The sequence below is a fragment of the Peromyscus maniculatus genome, chromosome 23, assembly GCF_049852395.1.
Source record: "Peromyscus maniculatus bairdii isolate BWxNUB_F1_BW_parent chromosome 23, HU_Pman_BW_mat_3.1, whole genome shotgun sequence".
Classification (NCBI taxonomy): Eukaryota; Metazoa; Chordata; class Mammalia; order Rodentia; family Cricetidae; genus Peromyscus; species Peromyscus maniculatus.
In genome coordinates, this window is record NC_134874.1 from 54661958 (window position 1) to 54672494 (window position 10537).

The 10537-nt window shown below is 47.8% G+C and overlaps 1 long non-coding RNA gene across 1 annotated transcript; it reads right to left on the bottom strand.

The window, feature by feature from the left end:
• Window positions 1-1399: 1399 nt before the first annotated feature.
• LOC143270472 (uncharacterized) lies at window positions 1400-6010 on the bottom strand. Its single transcript, XR_013047649.1, has 2 exons — window positions 5514-6010; window positions 1400-1984 (listed from the first exon to the last, which is right to left on the bottom strand). It is a non-coding gene; the product is annotated as an uncharacterized LOC143270472 (long non-coding RNA).
• Window positions 6011-10537: the final 4527 nt, after the last annotated feature.

Genomic DNA, 10537 nt, shown 5'->3' on the forward strand with positions numbered 1-10537 from the left:
GACTATTCAGAATCCTTTGCTGGCCGTTTAGAAGTGCTTAGTTATTGTCACCCACAGTCACCCTCCAGTGCAGCAGGACATGAAAAAGTGTCCATCTATGGAGCATGGCGGTGCCCACCTGTGATCCCAGCTGCTCAGGAGGTTGGGGCAAGAGAATGATCACGGTCTGCCTGACCTCAGTGAGTTCAAGGCCAGGCTGGGTGACTTCCTGAGACTGTCTCTTCACTAGCTCACAAAGTCACTTGTCCTCTGTGTGGGGGCAGGGCAGCGCCTGCCACAGTGTGGAGCACTCGTCTAGAACGCTTGAGGCCCGGGGTCATTGGGCCTCACTGCAGCTCGGGGGTTTAGTCATGCCTGCCCATCACACATGTATACATGCGCGCGCACACACACCCCACACACACATCTTTTTCAGACTCTGGGGTCAATGCTCTTGCTTGCTGCATCTTTGAGATCCATTGACTAGAATAAGAATATTTGGCCAGGCGGTGGCGGCGCACGCCTTTAATCCCAGCACTCGGGAGGCAGAGCCAGGCGGATCTCTGTGAGTTCGAGGCCAGCCTGGTCTACAGAGCAAGATCCTGGACAGGCACCAAAACTACACAGAGAAACCCTGTCTCGAAAAACCAAAAAAAAACAAAAACCAAAAAAAGAATATTTGTATCCAAATTCCTAGCCTAGGCGATGGTAGGAATTCATGAGCTCGGTGACTGTGTGTTAACTGAACTGTTGAAACCTTTGGCAGGAACACTGGTGGGCTGCACTGTCATCAGGTGATTCACTTAGCAGCTGTGCTGAGCAGCGTCTGTCCATACGCGCTGATAGGAGGTGAGCGGTGGAGCAGGAGGGAAGTGAGTAGCAGAGGGAGTCTGTGAAGCCGGAGGGGTGTCAGTGCCGTAAGAGAGCCATGACGACAGCCACGAGGCAGAGCTGCAATCACAGAAGCATCTACAAACCACAGACTTCACACGTCTACAAAGAATGAAGTGCAGGGGCGCTCGGGAGAGAATTCCAGTTGGAGGGCCAGTGTTCGGTGGGGTCCCAGAAGGGACGCGGCAGGTGGGTCGAGCTTTGAAGGACACTGCACTGACATCTGGAATTCACCTGTCTGTAGCCATTATTTCCCCATTCATCTCTAACTTGTCTGAAAATGTTGAACATGGTGACTGGCAGTACCTACCACCCCTGGACACTGAACCCAGCACATTGTGACACTGAGCATTTACTCAACCACTGAGCTACCCACGGGCCCAATCACAGATCTGAATTTTGTTAAATTATACACAAAAATATCCTATTTTGAAGCATTGTTTCACAAAGAAACCCATACAATGTTTGCTTTAAAGTAATACGCCAGAAGCCACAGCAGACATACCTGAGTAGCAATCTTAATGCACAATCATGGCAGTATTTTTTTATTGTAAATAACGTTGCTGTGCTGAGGATATAGTTCCTTGCTTTACCCTTATCTCTATAGAACCCTAGTCTTACCACTGCTGTGGGGTTTAGACTGCAGCACGCAGAGCCGTTTGGAGGAGCCGCGTCACAGGATAGTGAAGTCAGAGGAGCCCGTCCGACTTGCAAAGCACCCTCTTTGGAATTCGGAGTCCTCAGAACTGTCTTTACACTCCTGGCTGATAAGAGCCAAGCGCTCAATGCTTCTGTAACGGAAGGCAGTTACAGCTCCCGCAGGGGTGGGGACGTTCTCACACCACTGAGCAACAGCTCACCCCCAGCCTGGAAGTGAAACCACCGGCCCCCAGCATCTGGCGGCGGCGAGGTAGCTCCCTGTTGGTGAGATCAGGATGTACAAGGCGGCAGGGGCACTCGGATGGCAGTTTTTAAGTTTCGCTAGACTCTGTAAGGCATCAACGTAGTCTCTTCAAATCTCTGCGGAGGCTGAGCTTCCGTGGGGCCATAGCGAAGCCAGAGGATGACAGACAGTGTGCTCCACTCGGCCTCCCCAAGCTCCATGCCAGACTTCCTAAGAATGAGGGAAGTTTGTTGATACCTTCCTTTCTGAACTTCTACGAAGGATTGCAGGGGGTGAAGGATTAAAGAGTTAAAGGAATGTCAGACATGTGGTGTACCCCTGTAATCCCAGCGCTCAGGAGGCTGAGGCAGGAGGATTACAAATTTTAGCCCAGCTTGGGCTACAGAGTAAAGATGTGTTTCAAAAAAAAAAAAAAAGATAGAGTTTATCATGGGATTACATATTACATGCATGCTTGGAATCCCAGCATGCCACACAGAGCTGAAACAGGAGGGATCATGAATTTGAGACTAGATAGAAGGAACTCGTCTCAGAAAACCAAAATAAAGATAAGAGAAAGTGAGAAAATGAAAACATTCTTTTCTTTTTTTTTTTTTTTTTTGTTGTTTTTGTTTTGTTTTGTTTTTTCCAAGACAGGGTTTCTCTGTGTATTCCTGGCTGTCCTAGAACTCACTGTATAGACCAGGCTGGCCTCAACTCACAGAGATCCGCCTGCCTCTGCCTCCCGAGTGCTGGGATTAAAGGCATGCGCCACCACCGCCTGGCTCAGCCCAGTGTCCGTCACTAAAGTGGAAGTCTGCATTTAGACTCGCCTTCACACTGAAGCGGATTCTTCTGTCATCAAACGTAACACGACACAGACCGAGGACAGCATGGACACGTTACCCCCGAGCAGTATGGCATCTGCCGCAGTTGTCTCCGCCACACGGGCGCGGGGACTTTCTAATCGGAGTGTCTAGAGCGCCACTCACCCTGATACACAGAGAGCACCATACTCAGTGACGTCAGCGTCACTCTAAGTTTTAACTAGAGCCCATTTTTGGACGTCATGTCCGGTCTCCTGTCTTAAGCTCGCAAACCAAGCACGGAGCTATCTTGCCCACCTCCCGAGTACTTACTGTTCGGCTCTGTGTGTCAATAGAGGACTGCACAGGGGTGAGGTTATGGCAAGGAGAAGCACAGCGCCCCCCAGTATATCATTTATTTCTTTGAGGTGCTAGGGCTCCCCATAGTCCCTAGGGTACAAGTACCAGGCCACTCAGCTGTACCCCTGGATCTTTTAGTATTTTTTGAGACAAGGATCTTACTGAGGTACCCAAGCTGCCCCTGAACTTCACTCTGTAGCCTAGGTGAGCCGCAACACCTCCATCTTTTTATCTCAGCCCTCACATAGCTGGGACTGCAGATGTGCATCCATTAAATCATTTATTTATTTATATATATGTATGTATATATACACACACATACACATATATGCATATACATATACACACACAGGAGTATCTAGGATTGTTGCAAAGTATTACTTCTACAACACTACATGAACAAGTAAAATAATGTGCTTTTCCTGTTGCTACTTTGACTACCCAAGAACTGTTTGTGTTCTCTTCTTAGACAGTCCTAATCATCTCCAGATTTAGATAGATTTGAAGATTCTTCGTTAACCTCTTTGCGGTTTCAAAACCACCAGGCACCATGCCAGCTTTCAAGAGTGAAGCTTTATTCTATGGCTTTAATTGTCCATAAAAAGAACCTTGGCTTTTGTTTTGTTTTGTTTTGTTTGTAATTCTGGGAGAGTGCTTTCCTACATTTAAGTTTTCAGACTTCCTGCATCTTTTATTTGTATCTGCCAAAATCAAAGGAAAATATTACAATGTATATATAAGAGATTTCTTTATAACTATGCTTTTGTAGTCAAAAAGCTTTTTAAGGGAATGAATAGAAAGTACATTATGTTCATATATGAAAATAGCATAATAAGATAAAGTATTGTGTACAATTAATGTATACTACTGAGATTTTTCTGCCCCCTGTGGCTGCTCCTTTCTAAATTCCAACTTAGAAGGAGATGGGGAGATGGTCCAGTAGTTAAGAGCACCTACTGCTCTCGTAGAGAACCAGGGTTCAGTTCCCAGCACCCACACAGTAGCTCACAACCATCTGTAACTCCAGTTCAGGGAATCCAACATGCTCTTCTGTCCTTCAGGGGCACTGCACACACTTACATACAAGCGGGCAATCTCCCATGTACATAAAATAAAAACAACTCTTAAAAATAAATTCCAAAGCCAGACAGTGGTGATGCACACCTTTAATCCCAGCACTTGGGAAGCAGAGGCAGGTGGATCTCTATGAGTTTGAGGCCAGCCTGGTCTACAGAACAAGTTCCAGAACAGCCAGGGATACACAGAGAAACATTGTCTTGAAAAAACAAATAAGTAAATAAAAATAAATTCCAACTTAAAGAAAATATAAGATAAAATGAACGTATGCTTGTATTCATGAGTATGATTTGAACAAGACTGTTCTTTGTTACTGCATTCTCTTATTTGTTGTTTTGTGCACAGAAGCACTTGAAGGTCAGAGGACAGCTTGTGGGGTTCAGCCCCCTCCTTCCACCATGTGCGTCCTGAGAAGTGAATTTAGGTTGTCAGGCTTAGCAACAAATACCTTAGCCCACTGAGCTGTCTCAAGAACTCAGGGTAGGCCAGGCAGTGCTGGTGCACGCCTTTAATCCCGGCACTCTGGAGGCAGAGGCAGGCAGATCTCTGAGTTCGAGGCCAGCCTGGTCTACAGAGTGAGTTCCAGGACAGCCAGGGCTACACAGAGAAACCCTGTCACAAAAAAAAAAAAAAAAAACCATAAAAAAACAAATAACAACAAAAAAACCCATGATAGTATTTCTTGAGAATTATATGAGAAATCATAGGAAATAAGAGCACATGGAGTAATATATTTTTAGAATTCACTTTAAGAATACATGTTTAAAGCTGGGCAGTGGTGGCGCATGCCTTTAATCCCAGCACCCAGGAGACAGAGCCAGGCGGATCTCTGTGAGTTCGAGGCCAGCCTAGGCTACAGAGCTAAATCTAGCACAGGCATCAAAACTACAGTGAAACCCTGTCTCGGGAAAAAAAAAAGAATACATGTTTAGCCGGGTGGTGGTGCACACCTTCAATCCCAGCACTCAGGAGGCAGAGGCAGGCAGAGGATCTCTGAGAGTTCCAGGACAGCCAAGGGCTACACAGAGAAACCCTGTCTCAGAAAATAAAAATAAAAATATTTGTTTATTTAGAATTGCAAGAAATGTAGAACCTCCCAAGAAACTGTAGGATAATGGGCCATCATCTCTGTGTATACTGTGGCCCTTGTCTCTTTGGTAGCGTCTTCAGAGAAGGCTTAGCCCAGTGACGTAAAGGATGATGTTTAATAAAGGCATTTAGAAATCAAGAGATGAACTTCCTCTGAGACGAAGAAGTAAACAGAAGACTGTGTCCAGTCTCACTGACCCTCAGAGTCTCAAAAGGAAAGTGTTTATATAGTGAAGACGGAAGGCGGACTGGTCCGGGCGCTTGAAAGCCGCGGGTAAGTGGAGTCCCCAGTGGCTGGACGTAGGTGCAGATTAAGTTAAGCACTCTCAAAAAAGTGCTTGCCGAAAGCTCATGATCATAAAATGAGACAGAGGTTCCAAATGAAAACGCTACCTGAGACAAGGTCAAAGGGTAACCCAATTACGCACCGAAGCAGGTCCCGCCACATCTGGGATTGCACAGGTGAAGGTTTCCGACGAGGAGGATTTGAATCATTTGTTCCTAGCCCGGCGAAGCGGAAGGGCTGCTTCTAGGCAGCGCTCAGCCTTTCTCCCTCCCACTCTCTGCCTGTGAGTCATCAGAACCAGAACGCCGTCCTTCACACACAAAGAGAACGCTGTTGACCCGGCACAGGGAACGCGCTGGCTTGGCAGTCATCTGCTCTTCCTTATAATCAGGCCCAGGCGGCTGCAAACTTCTTGGCTGGTTAAGGAACTGGGGACAGCTGTAGACTGGAGCGAGGAAAATCAAATTCACAGTCACGAACTGCATGATGGCTGGACTCTTCCACACAGGGCTGCTTCAGACTGGACGGCATGCCCGTGACTTGGGGTGTCTGAAAGCCTCCATGTACAGGTTTTCCTCCTTACTTCCTCCCCTGCCATTTTTACCTACTTAATGACACGTGTCTTCTGCTTTTTATCCATCAAAGCAGAGAAAGGCTCTCTACCAACTGAGAGCAGGCACAGGACTGCTAGGGCCGGCCTCTCCCACTCAGCAGCACAGCATTAAGGGTCGGGTAAGGCCCTTAATGTCTTTGTTTTCTCGGGATCCTCCTCTGTAAAAACAAAGATGAGATCTAGCTCACGAAGATCTGGAGAGGCCACACCACTCAGTCTATTTAGGGTGCTAAACGTAGACGTTCACAGTAAAAGGCTAAACGTGAAACCGAACCGATGTGATCGGCTTGGAAGAAGGCCCAGGTGCTTCCCTGCCCCCGAGAGGGGGTCCCTTTTTAACAGTGTGTGACCTCCTACCCTCTAATCATGGAGTTAGCAGTACTACAAAGTTGGTAGAAAGAGACCATGCTTAAATGTACCGCTGCCAGAACCCCATAATCACATACCTTATAGGACATGTCTGTTATGCTGAATTCGGAACGATAGACCTTTATCAACCTCTTTTTACTGCTTAAGACTTGGCCATGTCTTGGGCTGATCCTTTTTTTTTTTTTTTTTTTTTTTTTTTTTTTTTTTTTTTTTCCTCCTTGGTCCATACCATGTACTAGGTTCCTAAATGCTGCCATGAATTACACACAGGTTTGGTGTCTGTGATAGTTCTTAGCATCCTGGGGGCCAGAGGTCTAAACTCAAGGTACCAACTGGGTTGGTTCCTCCAGATTCTGAGGAGAAAGGCGTCTCTTACATGTGTCCAAGCTGCTGGATGCTGTTGGAAGCCCTTGGCCATATCCGTGGCTTGTCCTTCATCACTCCCATTTCTGTCCTCCTCTTCACAAGGTCTTTGCTCTCATTCAGGTCTTGCGGCTTTCTTTGTAAGGATAGCCCTCATTGGATTGAGGATCCACTATAATCCAGATCTCATCTTAAAATCCTTAATTACATCAACAATGACAGTTTTCCCAAACACGGTCATCTTTAACCCAAACAAGGTTCTTGGGGTAAGACCTAGACTTACAGACTTATCTTTTTGGAGGGCTACCATTCAACTTCCTTCATCCTTTGTAAAATAGGAGGACTAACTAGATGCTAGGGAGAAAGGATAAACTAGAAAAGAAAAGGATCACCTGAGTGGCCGCCAGTGGTTCTCAACCTTCCTGATGCTTCCAGACAGTTCCTTATGTTGTGGTGACCCCGACCATAACATTATTTCCGTTGCTACTTCATAACTAGTTTTGCTACTGTCAGGAATCCTAATGAAAATATCTGTGTCTTCTGATGGTCTTAGGTGACCCCTGTGGAAGGGTCATCTGACACCCACACCCCACGGTGGGAAAAGTGGACCTTTGCTTCAGGTATGATGTCGTGAAACCATGGGAAATCATGACGTAGGTACAGCGAGAGCTCTGCCCGAAGGTCGGCTCTTCTTCAGCTGCAGGAGCAGACCCACGGGGGTTCGCCCAACCTCGTCCTCTCAAGTGAGCCGACACTGTGCAGTCCAGGCCTGCTGGCGCTGTGTGTCTGGGTGAAGGATGCCAGGGAGACTCCCTGTGACTTCACATGGCTGGGGCCCGGGTGCCACGAGGACATTTTCTAACAAGAGTGCTCTGCCGTCACCTGTGAGCCCCTCCAGTGACCTCACCACTACCACACGGCTGTCAGCAGCCCTGCCTGGAAATGCGTCGTGAGAAATTTGGTCAACAGGGCAAAGTGGAGAGGTTCCAGATATCGGGGGGGGGGGGGGGTGTCCTTGAATGGAATACTGAGAATGAGCAGAGGAGCTGAATAAAGAGAAAGACATCATCCGGGTTCAGTCTTCACGATGGTGTTGGGAGGGAGCAGGAAAAGGACACGAGGATTTCTGCTCCGTAAGAAAAGCCCAGGGCATGCCAGCGTTAAAGAGGAAAGGTTCTCGTTTCAGGCATGTGTTTGGAGCTTTCAGACCCTGACCAGATGACTTGATGCGCTGGGCCTGTGGTGGCATGGCTCATGATGGCCGCAGAGTGACAGAACAAGACTGCTAACCTCTGGCAGCCAAGAACCAGGAAGCTGGGGAGGGGAGGGAGTGTGACTGAGGTTCCACAACCCCTTTTTAAAGGGGCACGAGGCCCCATCTCTTAGAGGCTGTACCACTACCTCCTAGTCGCCATTCTGGGGACCCAACCTTCCATGTGTTGGGTCCTTTGGGAGACATTCCAGATCCAAAGGATAACAGTGTTCATACCGAGGCATTTTGCCCGAGACAGGGAATTTCCTTCTAGTAGATTTAATCACAAACCTGAAATGATTTGGGATGGTAGGAAACTGAAGAAAATCCAGCTTTAAGAGAGATGTGGCTCTGGTAAGAACCCTGCCAACTTGTATAGGAAGCTGCCCTTTTGGGCCCCTCACTAGGCAACAGGTAAGGGGTAACAGGCAGCAGGGACCCATTAAGGAGGCTTTTCAACTGTCTTTCCCACAATGATCCCACTATGATCCATAGTGTTTCACACCTTTAATCCCAGCCCTCAGGAGACCAGGAGGCCAGCATGGTCTATAGTGAGTTCCAGCCAGGACTGCAAAGTAAGACGCCTCCCTGGTTTCTGATTTTCATTGTTGTTGGTGGTGGTTGTTTTCAGCAGTTTCTCTGGGGTCTCCTCAGATCCACTGAATCGAGATCCACACCTTTGACAAGTTCCACAGATGGTCTTAGGTGCATTCAAAACTGAAAACGAAGTCCTCCTTTGACTGTTTAGGATTATGCCGTGAAAGGAAATACTCTGTCACTGTGAGTTCGTGTTTTTGATGTTGGGAGGTTCCCCCTAAGCCTGACGGATCCGCCTGAGAACCTACTCACCTAGGCTGTCTGCTTCTCGGAGCTCCTTCCTGTTCAAGCCCTCAGATTTAAAATCGCCACAGTTACAGCATTTCAGACGGCAGCCCCAGCAGCCCAAGGACGTAGGAAAAGCAGTCATTGGGATGGTGACCTAAACATTTGGAAACGTGTCTACAAAATGCTCACTTGTAAACACCAGCTCGAGTGTGTCAGTCATGCAGCCAGAGATGCTTTATTTTTGAGATTTTATTAATTTTTGTTTACCTGTCCCTCTGTCTGGGCACGGTGTGTATGCAGTGCCCTTGGAAGCCAGGGAAGGGCACCAGATTCACTGGAACTGGAGTTAGAGACCATTGCAATCTACCATGTGGGTGCTGGGAACTGAACCCAGGTCCTCTGGAAGAGCAGCCAGTGCTTTTAACCCCTGGGCCATCTCTCCAGCCCCCTAGCAATTATTCTAACGAGCAAGGTGAGTTATAGTTCTAATATAAATCACATACAAATTGAGAGCTCGCTCTGTGATCTGTAGGTAACATATATATATATCACCTTCCGACCCAGATTTTCTCCTCTCTAAAAGAAGGTTGCAGCCGGGCGGTGGTGGCGCACGCCTTTAATCCCAGCCCTCGGGAGACGGAGCCAGGCGGATCTCTGTGAGTTCGAGGCCAGCCTGGGCTACCAAGTGAGTTCCAGGAAAGGCGCAAAGCTACACAGAGAAACCCTGTCTCGAAAAACCAAAAAAAAAAAGAAGGTTGCTCTGAAGGTGACAGACAGCTGGGGAATGGCTGCCATGGAGCCTAGCAGGACTAGAACTGTTCCCACAGACGGCATCACTGGAGTTGATTTGCTGTGTTTGGAGGCCATGGTACTTGGTGCTTTAGTTAGCCAAAGTGCTACCGTGATTCACCGGGCGGGCTTGTCAGAACCAGCCTCGCTGAATGAGCTCTCCTATCAAGTTTAGAGTTACAGATCCGTAGGCGCTCAGCTTCTGCTCCCGCCTCCAGTTTCTACCACCACGAGGCGGCATAGATCACGGCGTTTGTACCATTGGGCCCGTTTGGTAAGTCATAGCCCTGACTATGAGAAGCTGCAGTGTGTAGCTGGAAAGTCCTTATAAATACGACTCTGGAGAACACTGTCACTGGGGACCACAGCAGTGACATCTCAGGCAGCCTCATTCAACAGAAAGAATTGTCCGTAGTTGTCAGAAATCTACTGAGATTTACTCCCGCCCAGCACCTGCTCCCCACGCACCAGGCTGTGACGGGCCTTACAGGTGTGCTCTGGCATTGATCGTTTCTCCACTTCTCCTTTGGAAACATATCAGTCAAAAAAAAAAAAAAAGGAGCTCAATCAGTTTCCACAGCTAAAATACTTTAGCCGCAGCACACCGAAGTTACCAAAACAAGCTTCATCTTGTTTTGTTTGGTTGACATGACACAGTGTCTCGCCATGTAGTCCAGGCTGGCCCTCCCTGTGGTGTCCCAGGCTGCTTCACACTGACAGCGTCCCTGCCTGAGCCCCCTGAGTGCCGGGATTACAGTCAGGAGCCCCCATAGCCCGCTTTACAATAACTTTCTCTCTGAAAAACGAGATAGGTTTGTAGTTACTCCTTTAATTTTTATTGCCTTGCAAATTAAAGGACAATGTTATAAAGTAGGGAGCCAGCTAATAAAGCCTAACCAAGTTGTCAATAAACGCCCTGGACACATAAAATCCTTAGACCGTGTCTCAGCAGCGA